Genomic DNA, 23763 nt, shown 5'->3' on the forward strand with positions numbered 1-23763 from the left:
TGACTTCAATGAAGAGAGCTTATTTAAAATAAATAGATGATTGCATTTGACAATAGATCCTAATTAATTAGCAGCTCAATTAAGTAAATAGAGTAATTACAATTGCCGTGGGACTTTGTGCTCGATTGCCACAGAAAGATGACACGGAATTAAAGCATGATATGAGAAGAAAAGGATTCCAAATAATGTGACCTTGAGATTTGAGATGTTTTGGCTTGCTTATTATCTTGGAAAAAAAATGTTCCTTAATTTGATAAAATATTCAATTCACCTTCATCGAAAAGTTACTGTAATGAGTTTTTATGTGAACTATGCTCTCAAGCTGAGAAAGCCAGAGAACTTTTAGAGTCTGAAAAAATTCTTACCTTCCTTGCCCCTTTTTCTGCAATTGTAAATAAGGAACGCTTATATAATTACAGTTCTATGGAAAACCTTGAAAAGTCACATAATTGATCTTTAGGCAGGGCCTCCACAGAAGCAGCTCTGAATCCTTTGATGATGCACTCAATCCCACCCACACTGGAAGTACTCTTGATTCCAATTCAGGGCCTTCAAAAGATGCACCAGTGCCAATAAGTTCTGACCCAACCATTGCCTCCCCTGGCTGCTTGCCTTTTCCCTGTGACTCTGGACTGAACTATGACATTGGCCCTTGCACTTGGGCCTCTCTGATACTAGCACTCTTCCTTATGTTATCCTTGACCCTGAAACTCTTCTTCCCTTTCAGTCTCACTTCAGCCGTAACCATTTCAGTGTCCACCAGCCTGACTTCCAGTTGCCAGCACCTGCCTTTTTGCCCAAGGACTTTCTCTGGCTGTCATTCCTTCTCTGCTCCAGCTTAGAGCAGACCAGAAGAGCTAAAGAATCAACCTCAGAAGCACTGGTGGCAGTGGGTGGTAAATACACTGGATTCCTTGCCCTTTGATTGAGACCACTCCAAAGTAACGCTCTACACTGTTTTCCTGAGTTCCTCAGTGGTGTGATCTCTAGTAACTTGCTTGAGAAAGCATACTTCACGGGCTTCCTTCTTACTTGTCTTCTCTGTCTTACTTTCCCACTTCTTACCTGTGTTTCCTTGGGTCATCTTCCAAATAAATCATTGTGCTCAAATCCTTGTCTCATGGGAGCCCAAACTAAGATAGGAATTTCCAACTTGCCATGACCAAGACAATTCCTCATTCTCCTTTCCTCCCCATCTTCCACCTCACACTTATACCATCACCCACTCCATTTCTCTGTCAGGCTTACCATCTCCCAGTTAGGTAGATCACAAACCTAGGAGTCATTTATAGTTCTCTTTCCCCTTTACATCCTATATACAAACTATCAGCAAAATACACTGACTCGTAACATCAAGGAATGTCCTGATACTGTGTCAAACTTTAGAGAAACTTAGACTACCTACAGGCATGCCTAAGAGTTACTTCTGGAGGACCTCTGTTGTTGCTCAGATGTAACCTCACTCTCTCTAAGCCCAACTCTGCAAGTGAAATCATTACCATCTCCCCTATGTAGGACATGATATTCGGGGTGAAAATCTCCCTGGTGGTGTGGGATATGACTCCCAGGGAGGAATCAGACCCTGGCATCATGGGATCAACAATTCCATCCTAACCAAAAGAGGGAAAAGAAGTGAAACTAATAAGTGTCAATGGCAGAGGGAGTTCAAATAGAGTCGAGAGGCTACTCTGGAGGTTGCTCTTACTTCAGGCAAGGAAGGTTGCAAACTTCAGTTAGATCTTGCTACCTATCATAACCTGCCAACCCCCAATCAGGACAATTCCAGCCAATCCTAAAGAACACTTAATGCAATATATAAGATTCCACAAGGGTTCCATACCCTAGAGTAACTTTCCAGAAACCTACAACTTCCAAATAGTTCCCTGGACCAGATAAATCCTGAAACCTAGAGGGCCCAGCCTCTCCAGAACATCAGATAATTCCATCTCCCTACCCCATATTAGTGACAGACCCTTCCAATCTGAAAAATTTAGAATGGCCATAGCCCAAACACCCCTAAAGAAAGGGATGGAAGGATCAAAAGTGATGGTGGAGTTACATACAGAAGATAGGATTTAACAAATGAATACAAATGCTGAATCATTAAATTGATATCTCTTTTAGTCTCCAGTATCTTAGAGCAGCTAAAATTGTGGAATTGTAGCCCATGTCAAACTCTGAAATATGTTCTACAACTAATTGTGGTGTTGTGCTTTGAAATTTATTGCTTTTTTGTAAATATGTTATTTTTCACAAAAAAAAGAAGGAAAAAAGTTGATTGTGATAATAAAAAAATATTTGAGCCTTCTAATTTGCTATATTCTGGAGCAACTAAAAGGAAAAAAATCTGAGAGGATCGTATGGTAGCCCATGACAAACTCTAGGATCTGTCCTGTAACTACTTATTGAAGAGTGCTTTGAAAGCTATTGCGTTTTTATTTCTTTGCTTTGTATATATGTTATACTATACAACAAAAAAATTAAAAAAAAAAAGTGGAACTGTAACCCATACCGAACTTTAAAATCTATTCTATAACTGCTCGTTAAAATGTACTTGGAAATTTATTGCTTTTTTCTATATATGTTATACTTCATGAAAAAAAATACACTGGCTCATATTTTAAAACTTTGCTTCTGTGTGAGACCAAAGGAAGAGATGTTTATTTGGTGCAAAATTTGTATTTTGGATAGTGCATTGCCTAGTTTGACTTGTATAGTCAATTTAGTTGAACACTATGAGTACATGGAATCTTGAATAGGGAGTGAGATTCTGTTGGTTTGTCCAGATTAATGTGATGTTCTGATATATCCCAGAGTGATTTGGACAGTGAATAAAGAAGTGTTTTCAGGGTCCCCTTGGGGGACTGAGGAGAAAGGAAGAAATATTAAACTTCTCCATTTGGAGAATTTCTGATGTTCTCACAAGCAGCGGGGACAGCCAATTCAATGGGCTGAGCCCTCAATCTTGGGGTTCACCCCTATGAAACTCATTCCTACAAAGGATAGGTTAAGTCTACTTAAAGTTAGGCCTAAGAGTCACTCCCAGAGAACCTCTTTTGTTGCTGAAATATGGCCTCTCTCTCTAAGCCACCTTGGCAGGTGAACTCACTGTCACCATCCCCCTATGTGGGACTTGATTCCCAGGGGTGTAAATCTCCCTGGCAACGCAGGACAGAAATCCCAGGATGAGCCAGGACCCAGCATCAAGGGATTGAGAAAGCCTTCTTTACCAAAAGGGGAAAGAGAGTAATGAGACAAAATCAAGTTCAGTGACTGAGAGATTTCAAACAGAGTTAAGAGGTTGTCCTGGAGGTTATTCTTATGCATTATATAGATATCCTTTTTAAGTTTATGGTGTATTGGAGTGGCTGGAGGGAGGTACCTGGAGGTGTTGAGCTGTGTTCTAGTAGCCTGGATTCTTGAAGATGATTGTATGGGGATGTAGCTTTTGCAGTGTGGTTTTGTGATTGTGGAAGCCTTGTGTCTGATGTTCCTTTTGTTTGGGGTGTGGATAGAGGAGTAAAAAAATATGGATGGAGAACAGATGAATGATGCGGGGAGAAGGGGTGAAGTGCATTGGGTGTATGGGAGTGCTGGTGGTCGATGAGAAGGAGGGGTGGAGGTGAAGTCTAAATGAGTTTTTTCTTTTTTTCTTTTTGTTTCTTTTTCTGGAGTGATGCAGGTGTTCTAGATAATGATCATGGGGATGAGTGTACGACTGTGTGATGATGTTGTGAGCCATTGATTGTGCACCATGTATGGAATGTATGTGTGTGAAGATTTGCAAATAAAAAAATATTTAAAAATAATAATAATACATTGGCTCTACCCACAAGATAAATTCCCAGTTTGACCTCTTATTATCAGCTTTACTGCAATAACCTTAATCCAAGTTACTATCATCTCACCTCAACTGCTCTAATACTCTCTCCCTGCTGCCACTCTTAACCCTACAGTAGACTTACCACACAGCAGCCAGAGTGATCTTTTAAAAGTGGAAATCAGATCCTGTCATTCCTCTGCTTAAAACCCTCAAGTGGCTCCCTACTGCTCCTAGAGGTCCCTGGCTGCCTCTCCATCCCCTATCTTCTAATGCATTCCCCTTAATGTATTTGCATTCTTCCTTTCCTTTGCTTGAACTCCCTAAGCTAACTTGTGTCTTTGGGCTTTCATTCTTTCCATCTCCTCTACCTGAAATGCTCTTCTTCCATTATTTATATTTCATTGCTGTGGATGCTGTGATATACTGCTGAGATCCTCTTCAAACATAAAGGACTGGTGTCCCATCTGCTGAAAGTGCTTCCAGCAGACAGCCCTCAGCCGTCAGCCCCCTCTGGGAACTGCCTCAGCCAAAGGCAGTCGTCTCTCCCAAGACCATGCTTCCTTGTTGGAGCAGCTAGCATCCAATGACTGATTATTGCAGAGATATAACTGCCAGTCTCACCCCAATTTGGGGCAACTTATGAAGAACCATCTCAGTTCTCGAGTTCCCCTGGGATTGACTGAGGCCTTCCCTGGGGCTGCATCTGCCTCAAGCTCTCCCTCTTCCTTATGCTGCTTTCTTCCTCTCCTTTCCTTGGGTGTCGATTCTAAGAGCACCCCTTAATAAACCTCCTACAAGTTAATCTTCATCCCAGAGTCCGCTTCCAGGGGAGCCCAACCAGCAGCATTCATCACTGAAGTATCAGTCCAGTTGCCACCTCTTCAGAGAGGCCTGACCACCCAATCTAAGGATGTGACCTACTGCCGGATGAAAACAAACATTCATGAAACCATTTAGAATAATATAAGACCTAAGAAAATGTCTGAGAGGAGGTACAAAGCAGTAGATGCAGGAAGAGATGGGAGAGAAGGGAGAGCTCAGGGAGGCCAGAAGAGTTAGAATAGCTTCATGGAAAGACCTTGGACTTACTTTGGTCCTGGTGAATTCTGAGTTGACTTGCCAAGATTTTGGATACCCTTCTCTCGTTTCCTCTGGCTAAGTGTTGCCTAAAAACTGGGTGAGTATAATTTCAATCCAGCCCTTCAGTGAGAGTATATACATGGCACTGAACCCTGATGAAGCCATTCATTGATGACCTTGTCAAGAGTATCTTCATGGACAGTGGCATGTGACATCACATCTTTCACTTGAGTGTTAGGAGAACTGATAAAAAGGAATGAGCAGAACTTTTGTTTGTTGTTTGTTTTTATCTTGCAATCAAAGTCGTACAATGATGTGAGCAAAGCACACCTCTGCATGGGAAAACAAACCACCTGCCCAGGGTACTGTCAAGAAGGCCAGTCAAGAAATGTGGCATGGAGAAGGGCCTCCTGAGCCATCCACAGATCAAGTCCCAAGGACAGCAAACTCCTGATCCCAAACTCAATTCTTCTTATGCAGCATACTTCCTGGCCTCTTCTCTGTAGCACTAATTGGTATATATTCAGAGATGCAAGCTCATTTCAGTACCAGCCTGAGCAAAAAAGGGAAAAACAGCACATCAACTGTGGGAGAAAATCATAGAATGCCATCGCAATCCAAAGAGAAGCCACCGGGTAATTTGTATTTTCCATCAGCCACTGATTTATATAACAATCAATCAATGATACTTGTGTGTCCAAAATAGCTAGGTTACAGTATTGCTCCCCTCCATTACCACAGACATTTGAAAAGGCATTGGATAAATATTGATGATTGACAGATTACCTGATAATTAAATTAGAATTTTCAGTAGGATTCAAGCTTCATTTGAATTTACTAAGCATTATCATCTCCAATTTTAGAGGGTTCCTTTCCATAGCCTGGTGCCAAATATGCTGAGAATGCAGAGGAACCCACTTAAGATGTTAACTTGTGGGCTTTGTGTCCCACCTAACCCTATGGCCCTGATGCCATCTGACTTATGGATAATGTGAGAACTGTGTTCAAACAAATCTTATGTTGAAAATAAAAATGCACAGTTGGACCAAGAATTTCTAGCTGCAATCTTAAGGTATTTCCATATGTACTCAGTGGATCTAGGCAACAGAATACACTGTTGTCAGCTCAACCCAGAAATTTGCTTTAAGCAGACAAAAGAAGAAGCCTCCATCCCAGTTGTTCTAGGAAGCAGGTGGCCTCCTCCTCACCCTACTGCAGCCAGTGTGGCACTCAGCTCAGAAGTGGCTCCAAATCATTGCTGGCAGAGCTGTCTACCTGGACCACTATGCCAAGGAGAGCATTATCTCCCATACGTGCTAAAGCAAATGAATTACTAATAACTTGGCTTAATTTCTGATCCTGAAGTGCTTTCTCCAGCACTCTGAGCTCTCCCTGTAGCACAAAGATATTACAAAGCAGTAAGAACATTATTTTTCCAAATAACATGTAGTTTTCTCAAACGAAAAATATTCTGCATTTGTTTCGACAGAGCCTGTGCCCAGTCTGCTGCTTAAGTATTTAAGCCTGGCTCTGCTAACCAGAGAGCAAGACATGTCCCTGAGGACTTTTCTCAAACTTGTCAGGAGTCAAGCCTAGTCCTTCAACTCAGAAGAGACAGGGCGTCCAGGATGTATGCTATCTGAAGAAGAGGAATAGGAGGTCATTTTTACAGCTTTGTAAGGACAGCACACTGTCTGCAAACAGCAGGGCCTCTTCATCCAACTTGGAGAATATAATAAAGCTGATGTCTTAAAAGTCTCTGCTCCACCTGGGACGATCCACCTCTCTCCCCCTTGTGAAAGCTTTGGGCCATCCTCAGCCACTTCGGTGGATTTTATTTGCTGTTCTAGTTCAAAGGGGGTTTTGCTGGATGGTAATGGCTGCAAATGGGAAAGCTGCCATCTGAAGGCACTCTAGCTGCTTTCAAAAACACTCAAGGAACTGACATTTGGTAGAGGTATTGGTTCGAATCTGAATTGTTTAGAAGGCAGAGTCTTTGTTCCTGCTTAGGTAAAATACCCAGTGGATGCAATGATAGTTATAGAGGGACCTAAAGAAAAACATGTGTGACTCATTAGGGACCAGCTAACACAGAACTCAGGAAGAGCAAGACTCAAGAAAGGGGCCATACTAATATATACATTTCTGACAATTCTACACTGTCTTTATTAACCTACCCCTATTGTAAGTCTTAAACTTGGGTATAGTCCAATACTGTGGTCATTAAGATAGTGGGAAAAGGTATATGGGATGTCTGGAGTTTTCAGTTTCTCCTTATTTCACTTTCTAGAGTAACACAAAAGTTCTAAAAATGATCATGGTGATGAATGCACAACTATGTGATGATGCTGTGAACCATTGATTGTATACTTAGTTGGACTGTATGGTGTGTGAATATATCTCAATAAAATTACATTAAAAAAAAAGGAAGGGGGCGGGCCACAGTGACTCAGCAGGCAGAGTTCTTGCCTGCCAAGCCGGAGACTTGGGTTTGATTCCTGGAGCCTGCCCAAGTAAAAAAAAAAAGAAGGAAGGGGCAGATCCTGTGACTGTCTGAATCCAGCACCAACATACCCTTCAATCAAAAAAAAAAAAAAAAAACACAACAACTGTATTTCTAAAAAGTATAATAAATATTATGAATACAAAAGAAAGAAGAATGGAGAGACATTTGGGTCAAATAGCAACGAGAAAACAGACCACAGGATTTGGCCATTAGAGGCAAATTTCCAGCATTTGGGTTAAATGTTAAAAGCATGGAGATAAAGTTCCACTGTCTTCAATTAGGTGCCTGAACACTAAGGACAGCAAATAGTCAATCCTATAGGAAACTAAAATCCTACTGGACCTGCTATGGGTAATTTTTAAGGGTGAGATGGGGTGGGTACGGGAAATTAAAGATAGTTGAAAGTTATTTGCTTCTCCTCCCACTGAGAGGTGGAAACTAATTCATTTTTCTTGAATCTGGACTGGTCTTAGTGACTTCCTTGCTCAATAGAATGCAGGGGAAGTGACATTCTAGAACCTTTGAGGCTAGATTTTAACCTTACCCCCTGGCCTCTTGGAACACTCTCTGTGGGAGCCCCAAGTAGCTGAGTAAGAAGTCCAACCAGCCCAGGACCCATGCTGGAAAGGTCACGTGCAGGTCCATAGTTGATAGTTCCAGCTGGGTCCAGCCTTCCAGCTACTCCCCCACCTCACCCCCCCCCATGCTCCACAAGACAACAAACATGTGAGAGAAGCCACCTGAGATCCTCTAGACCAGCCCGTCCAGTCATTACCAAATGACCTCAACAGATGACACATAGAATGGAAGAATCACCCAGCCAAGCCCTTCCTGAGTTCCTGAACTACATACCTGAAATGGCTGATTCTTTAAGCCAGTAAATTTTGGGTTAGTTTTCATGTATCCATAGATAACTGGCACAGAGGGGCCTATTTTTTTGCACAAGATGCTTTTTATATGGGCATCTTTGCTCAGTGAGTTGTCGTTTTGGCATCTGTAAGAATCCCTGGGGTGGGCTTTGGGAGGAACATGGCTCCCTGACTGGGGAATTCCAACACGAAAAATTCTAATTTTCATATGCCTCAGCCTCTTGATTCACCCCTTAAAAAAATCCTTCCAGAAAAACCTCCATGCCTTTCTTCTGCAGTGACCATCTGCTAGCTGCTTTAACTACTTTAACTGAATTTAGGTACTAAGCTCAGACAATTGGATGTGGGAGTGGAGGTGCTCTGAAGAGGAAAAGGACTTTTGAAAATGCCAAGGGTGACTTCCCAGGGCTGGGAAGCATGCATCAACTATTTTGAATTCCCCTAAAGGAATTCTCCAAAATCCACAAAGGGATTTGTTAGGGCTCAAATGGACCCCAGTGGCCATTGAATCTCGTCTCCTCATTCCACAAGAAGAAACTGAGCTGTCAAATGTCTAGGATGCTCTACATCATACAATTAGTACCTGGGTCAAGAAGCACCTGTGTGTACATGTGTGTGCCTGTGCACGCATTCAACATAACCCTGCCTTGTGTCAGAATATGTGAGAAATGAGAGAAGGAATTCTTGATTTTTAGCATGTAAGCAGCAAGACCATCCATCTGCTGGTTTAGCAACTTCCCCAGCCAACAATAATGCTAGAAATTTCCCTCTCTCCCGTGTCCTGATCAATAGGCAGTTACAGAGTTGATTGTCAGTTGGACCTGGGGACATTACATCCACCCTGAGTGGGGCTGAGTCCAAGGAGAAAGGGGAGGCTTCTGTGCAGGTGGAAAGAAGCTAATAGCTTCCCACCCTGCAGTGCCTGGCTTGCTGGCCCTGACCCTGACAACACCTGTTAAGTTTAAGGCTTCCAGAACTGCTAGCATGACATTATATTTGCTGGGTCTCTGAAAAACCTCATTCTGGATATTAGCCTTTTGTCAACCATATTGTTTTCTCTTTTCAGCTCCCAAATGTGAATGTGTAGCTCTGTGCGAATGACAGTTACATAAGGAAGGATTTAATAGGTAATGTTTACAACCTGGCTAATTTTCTTAATGAAACTGCTGTAAGAACTCCCCTTTTGAAATGCCATTCTCCCAACTATTTATCTTTACAGAGCTTTCCATGTATTTTGAATTTTCAATTAACCTAACACTTTCCCCTTCTTCCAAGCTTTCGAAGTCTCTATGAAACCTTGGATTTAGGTAGGGGTTTGGGGGGTGGATTTATATCTGCCAGGTATTTCTGAGATCTTTAAGTTTATTCAGGAAGCTCTGTATGTTCCCAAGTTGACCTCTAAGATGGTTCACACATTGTTTTCAAAGAATAGATGATTTGGAGCTAATAGAATTATTTCCAATAAAAATGAAATATTGTATGGTTCAACTCAGAGATGGAATTTAGAAACTAGAAGAATTCTGGGAACCCTTTCCCATGCTGTGTATATAATGAAAATGAGGGTCTGAAAATTTGTTCAGACTTTTGTTCTGAGACAGAGGCATTTTGTTTTTGTGTTGCAGATGACATATGTCAGACATAAACTCTCAGCCCGTTCCTGGGCTACCTGGGCAAAGGAGGATGTACAGAGGCCCATAAATCCATTCTGAAAACACCAACACAATCACCCTCTGGGGCTCCTAGAAATAAACCTCTGTTAAAAAAAAAACAAGAAAAGTTAAATACAGAGCTTGGAGTTGTTTAAAGCAATGATCTTAACAAAATTTAATGCAAAAGGACAGGCTATTGAATTAGCGCCTCTGAGTCTTCCAGCCTTCCTCTTTTCCCAAGGGTTCCTCAACGTGGTCAGCAGAGATGTTACCTCTTACCATGGCCACCGAAGTTGGGAACACTTGATCTAGCGAAAGCCATGTTCTTATTAATTACCATTTCACACCAGCACACACATGCACATGGAAGCATCACTTGTATAAAGCATATTCAACATAATTTGTTTAAACTCAGCATTCTCAAAATAAGAAGCTAAAGCATTAATCATAAGAACTCTCTAGGTTGGAAACCAGAATTGGCTGCCCCTTCTGGGAAAAAAAGTGTGATATGACATTTGCATAACTATTTTTAAATTTAGTCAAGGACTTCAGAGCCCTGCCCTGGGGAGCAGTGGCTGTGTCTTAGAAGAGCCGTCTGCATGGATAGGAATCCAGCCAGAGTCCCAAGGGACACTAGGGCCCAGCCTAGCCCAGGAAAGGTCCTCTGCTGGGCGAGGGCAGGCACGTATCCTTCTTGGGCAAGCGTGACAGCACGGAAGTGGCAGTGCCAGGCTACAGGGAGCAGTGTAGGGCTTTGGGAGGAACCCATACGGAGGGCGGGGGTGGGGGGGGGGCGACGGGGGGGGTGTAACAGGGTGGAGGTGGGAGGGGGCGGAGGACTGTGCTGGTAAGTGCTTAACAACCGGCTCACCGAGAACGTGTGCGCCTTAGACGGTTCACTGATAGAAATTATGTGTAGCACCCAGTTTACAGATAATCTCAACATATATAATTCTCCTTATTATAAACGCCATAGGCATTTGCTTCTCACAGAAAGCTTTTGTTCTTTTTGCCAAATTCCCATATGAGTCAACCTATGGCTGGAAGTCAACCATGATATGATAAATGGAATTGCTTCCAATCTGTTGCCTCTTTTGCAATCAATTTATGGGCCTTAAATCTGATATGTAATTTATTATTCAATTATTTCTCACCCTTGTACAAATTATAGTCGTGAAACTGAAACCTCATTCAGCTTCACCAGAGGATCATGCTGTCACTTTGGCAGTTGGAGATCAGAATCTGAAAAATAATTGTATGGTACATTAGTAAAATTCACAATCCCTCTTGAGGGTTAATGTGAAATTTTCTTAATGATTTCCTTATATAATTTTAGAAATAACATAAAATTTGAGCTAAAGCATCTACCTTGTTTTTCAGTTTATACATTTTTATCAGTGTGACTTCCCACTTCTTGCAAAATTTACTGTGAGTTTTTATAATTCTTATCACCAACCACCAAAGAAGTGGTTCACAGCTGTCAGTATTGGTTGCTATCTTGGCGGACTTTAACAAGGGAGATGAAAGGGAGATAGTGAAGATGTATGTTGCAACTTCATTGTGAAACAAGCAATTTCTTTGCTGAATCAGATGATAGTTTTCCATACTGGAAGAATACTGCCTCCATTTTTTGTGCTATTCATGATGTAATAGCTACAGATATGATTCACTTTTAAGTTTAATCTACATTAACATTATCTCTATCACTTCCTTAAATCAACAAAACAGTAAACCAAGCCTTGATTTGTAGCATTTCCTGATTTTTTTTTAGTATAAACATTCTCACTGTGGTCGATTTCAAGTTACAATGTGATATTGTTGAATCCAGAGTTGCAAAGAGATGCATAGCAGCACACCATTATAGATTTTTTCTCCCATACAGATTCAATAGATGTAAATAATAGTAAAACGTACTAAAGAGGTAGTGAATTTTGAGTATTTATTGCCTTTGTTTTTAATATCATCTGTTTAATGGTAAATTAACATAATTTAATTTTAAATAACTGTATTTAACAACTGGCCTCAAAATTCATTCTGAAAACTGTGACCATTAGCTTTCATGAGCTGGTATGAGTCACTTGTGGGGGGACAGACAATCGAGAGGAAATGGAAGGGAGAAGGGTGGGGACTGCTAGATGCACGCCCCTCCCCTTATCCCTGAACACTGAGTCTTCAGTCTGGTTGATGATGGAGGTGATTCAAGAAATGATATGAAAACATTACTTTATTTGGGGGGCCATTGACTCTTGGGTGTGAGAGTGGGTCTTAATTCCAATGGAATTGAGGCTCTTTATTCATCTTGCCATTGCTTGGCTGACTTGAAACGGAAATGGACCTGGACTCCCTGGTTGCTTTAGGATTATTGATAGGTTATGCCGTGAGGAGTAGAAGACTGAGGCAGGAGGCATTAGGCAGAGGTGTCAGGAAGCAATGCATACAGTGCCTGCTACCATTCTCCAGAACAGCTGTGTACCACCGCCCACCTGCCCTCCTCACAAGGAGTCTGAGGAGGGATTGTGGCACCTGCAGGAATTATTCCAGACCTGCTGGTTCTCTCTCTCAGCTGCCCTTCCAAACCTCACCTGGACCTGCTGAACTTGGCCTCAGTCTCTGTAACTCCAACTCTTGGATTCATTTCAAAGTTCTGGCTTGAAAAATGCTCTTAAAATCATATTTGTTGGTGGCAAGGGGGCAGTGACACGGGCATCTTATAAATGGTTGGCTGCATCTAGGATTCAGTTTGGCAATACCTGTTGAGATTCTCTAAAATGTCCATAGTCTTTCTTTTTTTAAATTTTTTTGGCATGGGCAGTCACCGGCAATTGAACCCAAGTCTCCGGCATGGCAAACCTCTGCCTGCCGAGCCACCGTGGCCCACCCCCATCCATAGTCTTTTGACTCTGAAATTCTAGTTCTAGGAATATAGGTTATGGAAATATTCAGACACATTGCAAAGTTAGCCATGTAAATGAAATGCATTATGTGTTGCAGCAACTACTTAGGAAAAATCTAAATATGAAATAATACTGCTGTATTTTAAAAACTTACATCCATCTTAGAAAATATTATGCTGTTCACTAAAAGTCATGATTTTAAATCATATTTAATGACATTGGAAATGATTACAATATAATGAAAAATGAAAAAAGCAGGATACAAAACTGTATATTTTGTATTGTGCATGTAATATGACCCCAATTTTATTTAAAATGTATGTATACATAGGGAAAAAATGAAAGAAAATATACTAAAAGTTACCATTGTTATCCATATACTTTATGAGTGATTTCTATTTTCCTTTTTAAATTTTTCTATATTTTTTCATTTTTCTACAATTACCATGTGCCATTTTTAATGTCAAAAACAATTTTAATGCTACTTTAAAAAACATGTTTATTAGCTACGGTCTAGCTTTTTAATTCATCATTCTTAACATAAAGTTTAACATAAAGTTTGCAAATCTATATATTGAAAACACCTTTTCCAGAGGAATACTCCTCTAATTTTGTAAAAATGACTTTAAAAAAATGTATGATTCAGTTTACCAAAATGTACTTGAAAGTCAAATTTGTGATGTAAACAATAATGGTTATGCATGAAATTATTTAGTCATAATAAAAGAAGAAGCTAATGGGATATAGTCCAAATTACAGTGTCAGTTCATATTTGAATTCCCAAGAAATATTCTGAAAGATCTTTTTAAAATGTTAAAAAAAAAAAAGCAGATGCACCATGGAGGGAATTTCTTTCCTTCAGTGGTCCTCTTTACAATTTAGTGCCTGTCTAGATGATATAAGAATTTACTCTGTCACGGTGAAATCCATGCCCAAGATTATGACAAAAATTTACCATGTGATATAGGAAAGATATATTCAATATCTTAAGAATAATAGCATTTTTAGTACTTTCTTGGTACAAAGTTTCTGTGGAGTGATGAAAAAGTTTGGGTAAAATGGGTGATAGGAAGGCAGCACAACATTGTAAATGTACTTAATGTCACTTACTTGTCCACTGAAAGATGGCTAAAATGGCAACATATATGTTTTATATAAAACATAAAAAATTTTTAAAAGAATTAAACCAATTCCTAGGAATTTTTCCAAACCAATCCTAGGAATTGGTTTGAGAACAATCCTAGGAATTGGCTTGGAAAAATTAGGAAAGAAAAAGCATTTGAATTCTTAATTATGCTTTCTGCCATTACAATCAATATGTATTAAGTGTTCTAAAAACAAAAATGACACTCTGCTTAGTGCTTGAATAAATTATTCAGAGGAAATTTTCTAGAAAAATAAAACCAAGCCTATAGTACAACCTTCATGATCCCTTAACATACTACTTCTCATTTTGCTGCTTTTTTGCTCCACTATCAGTCTTTCAAATCATGATTTCACCCCAATTTACTTTAATACTTTGGTTCGCAGATTTTTTACAACATGATTTCAAACTTGATTATAGTCTGTCTCCTATTATTCTTTTAAAAATTGTTTTCATCATAATATGTCAGCTCCTTAAAAGGTAGTGCTTTGCAGTTTGGTTATAACCCCTTAGGTGTTTGAACTGGTGTTGAGCAAGGATTTACACTGGAAAATCTGTGAATTTGAACTGATCTGACTGTCCTCTCTGAGGTTAATTTAGGATTATGAATTCCTCTTTGGCTTTAAGCAAAATGGGTAACATTTGTGGATTCAATGCATCTGTCAAAAGAACTGGACCCTTCTACTCTCACCCCGAGTTATTTTAACCAATTCAGACCAGATACAACTTGAGCAAAGACTCTCATAAGCCACTTTTCAAATAATTAATTGTCTCTTAATTGAATTAATTGATTCTTAATGGGAGGTTTTATTTCCTCCCCTTCTGAAAAAGACACCCTCCAAGCCCCTGAAGCAGCAGAAAGGAAGAAAAGGTCGTGCATGATTCCATTTCTCCAGCCCCACGTTTCAGCCACCTGAGGGCAGGCGCTGGCCAGGACGCCTGGGCGCTGGCTGTGGGAGGGAAAGCACCCAGGAGAGGGCAGGACCCTGAGGGGGTGTCCTTCAGTTACTGCTGACTGACTGAAATTTACTTTCCTCCAGAGTAGCAGAGTGCAGCCGGGAGACCTCAGATCTGACCTGCTCTGCAGTGTCAGTAGAGAGAGGACAGGACCCAAATCCCAGCTCCATGTTTTAGAATCTCTAAGATCCTGGGCAAGTCACGTAACCTCTGGGCGCTCCAGTTTCTTCATCTACAAAATACAGGGACTGATGGCTCAACTTCAGCCCTTGCATGGGCTGGACCCTCCCGGCGGTGAGGCCCAGGAAAGCAATGGAGACACCCCACCTCTGTTAGAACCCCAAGTTCCTTCACCAAAGCCACCCACAAGCAGAACAGGAGCCACTGACCCTCAAGCCTGGAGTCTCCTTCTAGACAGCAACAGCCTTCAGGCAGAATGGCTGGGGCTTGGAGGAATTGAAACACTGGGTTTTATTTTCCTATGGCCGCATCAGTGGGCCGTGACAGGTCCGCCGTAACAAAGATGTTCCCAGGCTCATTAACTCAGGAGAATCCCTTTTCTTTGCAGCTTTTGCCTCTGGAGCTCTCCCTTCACAAGCTCCTCCTAAACCACTCCCAAGGGGGGTGCTGGCAGGACCCCAATGCTCCACTTCGAATTGCTGTTTCTCTTCATTTACACATATATTATTAACCCAAGGCCCAGCCAGCCCCGAGCCCCTCCTGGAGTCTCTGCTGCCCAGACTCGGTGGCTGCTGTGTCCACACGGTCAAATTCTGATGGGTCCTTGGCTCCCTTGCTCTTGTGATGTTAAGAATGGAAGCATTCTGCAGTTTCTTTTCTTTGGTTAATGCGTTTCTCCCAGTATTTCCTCAGAATTCACCAGCTTAACACAAAATCAATTTAGCAAGGAAGTTCAATTTATTGGGGCATAAATAAGAAATGAATTATTTTTGCCCCAACCACTGGTCTTCAACTGCTTAAGTCACACCCTGCATTCCTCTTCCTTAACCGCATCTTGGTCCTATTCTGTAATTTTCTAGTTCCTTTCAACTAGTCCAATGCAGATTGCAAATTTAATCTCATATCCAGTTCACAGCTCTCCCTAGTAAAGATTCAAGGCTTGAGGGGTTGGCATGGAGGGAGGTCGTGAGGGGGACCACTGATGTACCCCCTAAGCCCCTGTCCTCACCCGAGACTCAACCAGCTTGGGGGCAAGGATAGGGTTAAGGGAGTGGAATCTTCTCACATGCCCACTTACCTACAGGTGGAGGCTGTCCCTGCCCCACTCTGGCGCCTGGGGCCCTCTCTGTTTCTGTGGGAGGTGCTGGTTCTCGTGGGTGGCGATGGCTCCCCCTCTGTCACTATGGATGCCTCCATGGAGAGCGGCCACCTCCCCCTCCAGCTTCTTCAATCCAGCTCCCCACCTGCCTTGGCGTCCTAGGGCTGCCATAGCCAATTACTGCAAATGGGCAGCTTCAAACAAGAGGAATGATTCCCTCACGGTTCTGGGGGCCAGAGGTCTGACATCAGGTGTTGGGGGCCCATGTTCCCCGTGAAGCCTCCAGGGGAGAATCCTCCCCTGCCTCTCTCCTGGCTTCAGCTGTTGGTGGCAAGCCTTGGCTCACAGCAGCCTCTGCCTCCATCTTACCAGGGTCTTCTGTCCTGCGTGTCTCCATCTTCTCTTCTTATAAGGGCACAAGTCATCGGATCCAGGGCTCACCTCATTCACTATGGCCTTATCTGAGCTCATTCCATCTGCGAAGATCCTACGTCCAAATAAGATCACATGCTGAGATTCTGGGTGGAAATGAATTTGATGGGGGGGGGGGGTGTGGGGTGGGGGATCTGTTCAACCCAGGACCCACCGCTTCTCTAGATAGAATGTCTCATGGCCAGTCCAGCCAGCACCCCAGTAGATCACAGCTACTGCCCAGCCCTCTAACCAGAGCTCTTCTCATGGAGCTCAAAACCTCCCAGGGGCTCTTCTTTTGCATCCCCTGGGTTCTGTGCAGAATTCGGATGGGGGCAGTTTCTCCAGCATCTCAAGCTTTATTACATCACAGTACACTCTTGCCCTCCTGGTACAGGTGTCTCTAGTGGGCCTCCTGCCTTCAGAAATCTCTAGATCAGAAATGGGCACAAGGCTCTGTATTCACACAGATTTCAAACTCCAGGTAACACTGTCAGATGTCCCCAATCACTCTTACTGTCCTGCACTCCAGCTCGGGAGTCTATGGCTGGAGAATAAGACACCAGTTTCCACCACCAGCAATACCCAGATTCTCCTAGAAGCTCCTCCCTTCCTTGCTCTGAGGAGGGAACAGCATCTTCTTGGGCGAGAAAGGAGAAGCCCCTCACTCATGAGAGAACCCTGCCCACTCCCCAAGGCTGCAGGCCATGTCCCCCCATCCAAGGACCTCACCCGGTATTGACTGGGGCGGGTGGGTGCTGGGGTTGGGAATGGTGATTGTGCTCACCCTGCCACATCCTCCTAAACTCTGGGATAAGGTATCTGGACGACTATTAACCACTTTATTTAGAATGTGGATACATTAACTTCCTATTGCTTCTGTAACAAATTACACAAATAGTCCTTAAAATAATGGAAATGTATTATCTTTCAGCTTAGTGGGTTAGAAGTCCACCACAAGTCATTATGGGTGCAAATTAAGGTGTCAGCAGGCTGCATTTCTTTCTGAAGGCCCTTGGAGAGGAGCTGTTTCCTGGCCTTTTCCAGCTTCTAGAGGCTACCCCCATGCCTTGGCTAAAGGACCCCTTCTTCTACCTTCCAAGCTGGCAATATTGCATCTCTGACCTTTCTTCCAGGTTCTTTTAAATATTCATACGATTAGATTGGGTTGATCTTCATAATCCCGGAAAATCTCTCTATCTCAAGGTCCTTAACCTTATTCATATCCACAAAGTCCCTTTTTCCATACGCACATGTTCTGGGGATTAGGCTGTGGTCATCTTTGGGGGGCATTCTTCTGCACCATAGTGGGAATGCTTTTTTTTTAGCAACTTTCAATCTTATTCATGACCAGGACAATGGGGGAAGTCCCACAGAGCATCCTGTTGTCCATGCACAATAGATTTTTTTTTCCCAATAAATAAATGTCTGTTCCATGAGGTTGTTGTGGAAGAAAAAATGGCATAATGCAATCTAAGAGGCCTGGCACACAGTCTCGGCTCCACAAATGGGGGCACTGCTGCAGACAGTAATTCTCATGTAGAAAGAATGCAGAGGTCCTCTCCAAGGTGCGCAATCTGTGCCCTCACACAGGCCACAAAGCTCGGAAGAGCCCTATGCTTGTTTTAGGGCTCTCCTGCAGCTGTCTTGAGGTTTTTAGCACTTTTTCGACAAGGGACTCCACATTTTCAATTTGCAGTGGGCCCCATCAATTATGCATCCAGTCCTGAATATTACTCATCATTGGAAATCCAGCCACAGTTCAGTTTCCTGAAATCATAGCTCCTGCTGAGCTGCTCTGTGTTGCCTGTAAAGCACTGTCTTTGTTTGATCTCCCCCAAAAGAAGATCTGGAAGTTAGGTTTGGCATGCAAGTAATTTATTTTGGAGGTGATCTCAGAAACTACCATGAGGGTGCAGGGGAGTGAGAGTGGGTAAGAGAAAATGAATAAAGTGTGCATTAAAAGGGGGGTTTTCCTGTGGCCAAACTGGGGCTGAGAACTGTTGAGGGGATACCAGGTCACTAATACCTTAGAATTGTCCCAGCAAGGAGGGGTGAGGGCTCAAGGCTATTTATCTATCTATTCCCATCCTCATCGGTTAAGGATTGCTCCTACGGAATTAATTCCCTTGACTTTCTGGCCTGCCCCATGCATGGTTCTGGCATGTTCCTGAAGCCAGAGCAAGATGTCTGGCTGAAAGATCTAGAGGCTCGAGGTAAGAAGTCACTGATGTGCATGAAACCCAAGACTTGTTTGATCCTGCATTTATTCTTCCCCTTCGAACACATTTATTGTTAAAATATCATGGTCTAATAGAAGCAACTCTGAAATAACAGCTAGAATAGCTCCGTCTTAGTTCTGACTCTGCAGCATGGGAAAGCCAGGCCTTTCATTTCTCTGGGTCTCCTGTCTCATCTATGAAAAGGCGGCGCTCGATGATATCTAAATTCCCCTACTCTCAATGTTCTATTCTAACTTGTCTCTGTAACCAAGAAATTTGAGCTTTGGGGAGAAAAATGCCAATCCATCATACAAGAAACTCATTAAAATAGAAGAGTCTCATTAATTTTTTTTCTCTGGAGAACTGAATTCTTAAAAATAGGGAGGCATATTGAATGAGAGAGCATGAGCAGCTGTTCTGTTTTTTCCCTGAGGATAGAATGAAAGGGATTGGACTTAAATTATGCCAAAAGGGATTTATTTAAATTTGACATTAAGAAAGTTGTGAGACAATGCAACGCGTTACCCAAGGAGCTTTTGGAAACTGCTATCTAGAGAAATTTTGTAAAGGATATGTTTTGTTTTCGTTCTTTAAAGTGTACATATATAGTACCAATCTTTTGTTCATCTTCAGTATCTCACCATAAAGCAAGAATGCTTAGCTAGATCTTTCTAGGAGAAAATGACAGATAGGAGGCAGCCGTGCACAAGCCCTCTCCCCAGCCTGTGATCATGGCAGACATTACTAATTCATCTCTGCTCTCTTCCCTTTCCAGGCCCAGGCCAGGCCTCCTAACTTTTCTTAACACTACGATCCAGGCAGCCATGACCAATCAAACACAGCTGGCAAGTGAAATAGAAACCCATCTGCCCTCTCAGATTTTAGATGATTCTGGGGTCTTTTCCAATGATGGTTATGACTGTTTGTCCTGTGCTCGTGGGTGACTCAAGAGACTCTGTATAAAATCTGATGAAAAGACGGTGTTCCCGAGCCTCCTCGTGTAAGTCAGTCACAGCATTCCTGCCTGGGGACTTCACCATGTAAGAATGATCTGTTCTTATTAAAATGCAGATTCCAGGACCCCACCTTCAGAAATTCTTATTTTTCTGGGAAAAGGTCCAAATCCTGCATTTCATTAAGTGATTCTCAGGTCGCTCATGCAGTGCTTACTCTCTTGGAAGCATTACACGGAGGAAAGGAGAGAGAGAGAGGGAGGGAGGGATGCAAGCCACAGGCTCACAGCATAGATTCAGAGGCCTGGATGGGAAATTTTTTAAATCCTCAGTTCTGGGTTTTTTCTGTTCAATCCCACCTGGAGTTCCACATCCAAGCCCGCCTTGGATTCGGCCCCCTCTTTCTTGCACAGAAGCAAGTCCTTTCAGTTGGTTCCCAGGGCTAACCCTCTCTCTGGGATTCAGGTCAAATTGAAACCTCAGAAAGCCCTCCAAATAGCAGTTTGCTTGTTACCTGCTCAACAAGGCAGGAAACTTTGCTCTTTATTTTCCTGTGGCTTCTCTTCTACCTGTCTCTGGCATTTCAGTCTCATATCACTAACACATCCCTGGGCTTTTCCTGTCAATGGTTTTCTTATCCTGACTTACACTTTAATACACCTGAACACCAATGGCTTCAATTATTTTTGAGTTCACTATCCATCTATTTTAGTCCCTACAAACTCATATTCCCTCAGCTCTCTAAAAAAGAGGGCTGATAACAGGATGATATTCAGAATATTTGACAACTGGTCAGAGTCCAAATATAGGCAACTGGCATAGACCCTAATGAGTCAGCGCAGATGCCAGCTCTAATCAGCCAGTGTGGCCATACCTGGTGTGGGAGGATGACTAGTGACCCCCAAAGAGAGCCATGTCCTAATCTTCAGAACCTGTGACTACTACCTCATATAATGAAAGGGACTTTGTAGATGTGGTTAAGTTAAGATCTTGAGATGGGGAGATTAGCCTGGGTTTTCCAGGCAGGCCCTAAATATAATCACAAATGTCCTTATAGGAAGAAGGTAGATGGAGATGTAACCATAAACAGAAAAGGTAATATGACACAGAAGCAAGATGCTGGCTTTGAAGATGGAGGACAGGGATACAAGCCAAGGTATGTAGGTGGCTCCTAGAAGCACAAAAAGAAGCAAAGAAACAGATTCTTCCCTAGAGCCTGCAGAAGGAACGAGCCCAGCCAACACCTTGACTTTAGCCCATTTAAACCGATTTCAAACTTCCAAGTTCCAGAATTGTAGAAGAATACATTTGTGGTTTTTTTTTAAGGCACTAAGATTGTGGTAATTTGTTCCAGAAGCAATAGAAAGCTCATATATCTGGGAACATCAGACTGAAGATGGCCAAGAGTGAGCCAAGTGGTGAGAGTAGTTAATCATCACATATTCTGGCAGAGCTGGGTTGTAGACACCAATGGAACATGGAGTCTGGGAAAAGGCCAGGATTGAGAGCATGAGATCTATTGGGAAAACAAAGGGAGAACAAAGAGCAAGAGAAGGACCCATCCAGAGAAGTACCTGGTGGCCAGAGTCAAAGCAAAACTACAGTCAGGTCCTTTACATACCCTATATGTAACTGGAATACCCCTCTACACTGGTTAGTATACAACTAATGTGCCCTACACAACCACAGAGTTGTGAATTAATTGAAAATGTATGTCCACAAAAACTTGGACACAAATGTTCATGGAAGCATTATTCATAATAGCCAAAAAGTGAGAAAAAAATCCAAGTGTCTATGAACTGATGAATAGATAAATGAAATACGGTATATACATGCAATTAAATATTATTTGGCCATAAAATGGAATGAAGTACTGATCTATATCACAACACAAACGCATCATGCCAAGTGAAAGAAGCTAGACACAAAAGACCACATATTGTATGATTCCATTTCTATGAAATGTCTAGAAAAGAAAAATCCATAGAGACAGAATATAGATTAGTGGTTGCCAGAGGCCATGGAAGGAAGGAAGAGGGGGTAATGCTGTTATGGATTGAATTGTGTCCCCCAAAAAAAGATTTGGTCAGGCCTTAATTCCTGGTCCCATGAGTGTGTGACCCCATTTGGAAATAGGATCTTTGAAATGTTATTAGTTAAGATGAGGCCAAACTAGCTGGATTAGGGTGAGCCAGTAATCCAAAATGACTGGTGTCTTTATAAGGAGAGGAAATTTGGATAGAGACAGAGATAAGGCAGAAGGACAAGGTCAGAGGTCAAGTTCTTCTGCAGAATGCCCTGGACTGATGTGATGGCAAACCACCACCAGAACCCAACAGGCTCCAGAGGAGGCAAAACGCTGCTCACAGCCTGATTGGAACTTCCGACCTCCAGAACCATAAGATAATACATTTCTGTTGTTTTAAGCCACCCAGTTTTTGGTACTTTGTTATAGTAGCCTCAGAAAACTAAAACAACTGCTAATCGATATGTATTGTTTTGTTTGTACAGCAGGGTTGATTAAAATTTTCTAAAATTAGATAGCTTTGATCATTGCACAACTCTCAGAACATTCTAAGAACCACCAAAATGTGTACTTTTAAAAAGTGAATTTTGTGGTATGTGAAGTATACCTTGATGTAGCTGTTAATTAAAAAGAAGAAGAGAGCCTCGATGGCTCACAGAATTGGAAGGGCTGAATAAGCATACTCAGAGCCAAGCAGCCAGGCACAATGCCCTAGAACCTTCTGCAGAGTTGGTCTACTGTGGCTACCCTGTCGCAGCCACCATGTGCTGCAGGTAGCACATTGCCACCCTCAGACCAGGAACTCAAACCTGCTGCCACTCCAGAGGGCTCTGGATTCAATGACCCGAAGGGGCTCAGCCATGTGCTTGTGCCCAGCTGCAAGGCAGGCTGGGAAAATACGAGCATCTTCTGCAATGGAAGTTAGTCACCAAACCCCAGAGATGGGTCAGATGTTCAACTGCCAAAAAGAATGGCAAACCACCCCTGGGTCATCACATTTGTTTTGTGGTTTTTCCTTAAATTCTGCAGACCAGAACAAAACAACCTTAGTCATTTCTCCTTCCTCTTGTTTATTTCTCCCCTACCCCTCAGCCCTCCTCTAAGAATTGCCTACACTGAATCTCCATTTGCTGTCAAATTGTATTTCAATTGGTATACTCAAGACATTAGTTCTTAGGGCTAATACTTTTCCAGAGTATTTTATTTTAATAGGAGACTATTGAGGACTAAAAAGCTGTTATGCTTGAGAAATCTAAATGGTGTAGTGGGAAAAATAACATGGAAATACTCTTGAGTTAAGCATCCATTCATTCAAATGTATCTTGAAAACATACTATCGAATGGGGCTGGAACTACTTTCCCCTTACCTCACGTTTGCATGTGGGGACAACCATTAGTGTAACACCGCTGGCATCTTTCTATCACTTGCTCACTTTTTCTCAAGACAAAATAATAATAATAACAAAACAATAACCATAATAATAGATAATTGAGAGAGAGGCTTGGACTGGGGGCAAAAGTTTTTTCCCCTCCTGTACCAGCAGGGTTTTCCTCCCCAGCTGTGGGAGCAAGGCTTGGTCTGAGGAAGTGAATTGGAATGGATGACTGAGGGGAAAGAGACAGAAGACTATTTAATGGCCGCTTCCCTACACCTGTTTTCTGGCCATGCATTTGCAGTCCCACCCGCAGGCCTCTGGGTTCTGGATGGCCTGGGACTTTCTCAGTATCAGAGACCTCACGCTTGACTTGCTGTCTCCCCGACCAGGTTTCTGCACAGAGATCAGGGTGCTTCCTACGCCTTTCCACCCACCTCCCACCCCGTCCCTCTGGGAGAGTCTGTCTGGCCTTTAGACTGCTCTCCTGGCCTGTCCTTTGGCTCCAGTAGCTCAGAGCCTCCCTTTCCCCTGACTTACAGCCCCAGCTTCCCGCTGGTGCCCTCGAGTCTTGTGG

General features: G+C 42.5%; 3 long non-coding RNA genes across 6 annotated transcripts in view; 2 read left to right on the forward strand and 1 right to left on the reverse strand.

Moving 5' to 3' along the window:
* Positions 1-16955, reverse strand: part of LOC143662027 (uncharacterized) — a 36792-nt gene extending 19837 nt beyond the window's left edge. The window contains exons 1-4 of one of the 4 annotated variants that reach the window (XR_013165098.1): positions 16788-16955; positions 16181-16688; positions 11082-11169; positions 4913-5456 (exon numbers count right to left, since the gene is read on the reverse strand). This is a non-coding gene — a long non-coding RNA (uncharacterized LOC143662027). Of the gene's footprint in view, positions 1-4912; positions 5457-9769; positions 10032-10072; positions 10236-11081; positions 11170-16180; positions 16689-16787 lie in introns of those variants that run through there. The other 3 variants (XR_013165101.1, XR_013165100.1, XR_013165099.1) reach the window with 3 other exon arrangements.
* On the forward strand, positions 7962-10059 carry LOC143662028 (uncharacterized). The gene is made up of 3 exons (XR_013165102.1): positions 7962-8297; positions 9345-9405; positions 9901-10059. It is a non-coding gene; the product is annotated as an uncharacterized LOC143662028 (long non-coding RNA).
* A 1799-nt stretch (positions 16956-18754) lies between the features above and the next one.
* LOC143662559 (uncharacterized) lies at positions 18755-20937 on the forward strand. Its single transcript, XR_013165409.1, has 3 exons — positions 18755-18828; positions 19610-19834; positions 20845-20937. It is a non-coding gene; the product is annotated as an uncharacterized LOC143662559 (long non-coding RNA).
* Positions 20938-23763: the final 2826 nt, after the last annotated feature.

Source organism: Tamandua tetradactyla, chromosome 18, assembly GCF_023851605.1.
Source record: "Tamandua tetradactyla isolate mTamTet1 chromosome 18, mTamTet1.pri, whole genome shotgun sequence".
Taxonomy (NCBI): domain Eukaryota; kingdom Metazoa; phylum Chordata; class Mammalia; order Pilosa; family Myrmecophagidae; genus Tamandua; species Tamandua tetradactyla.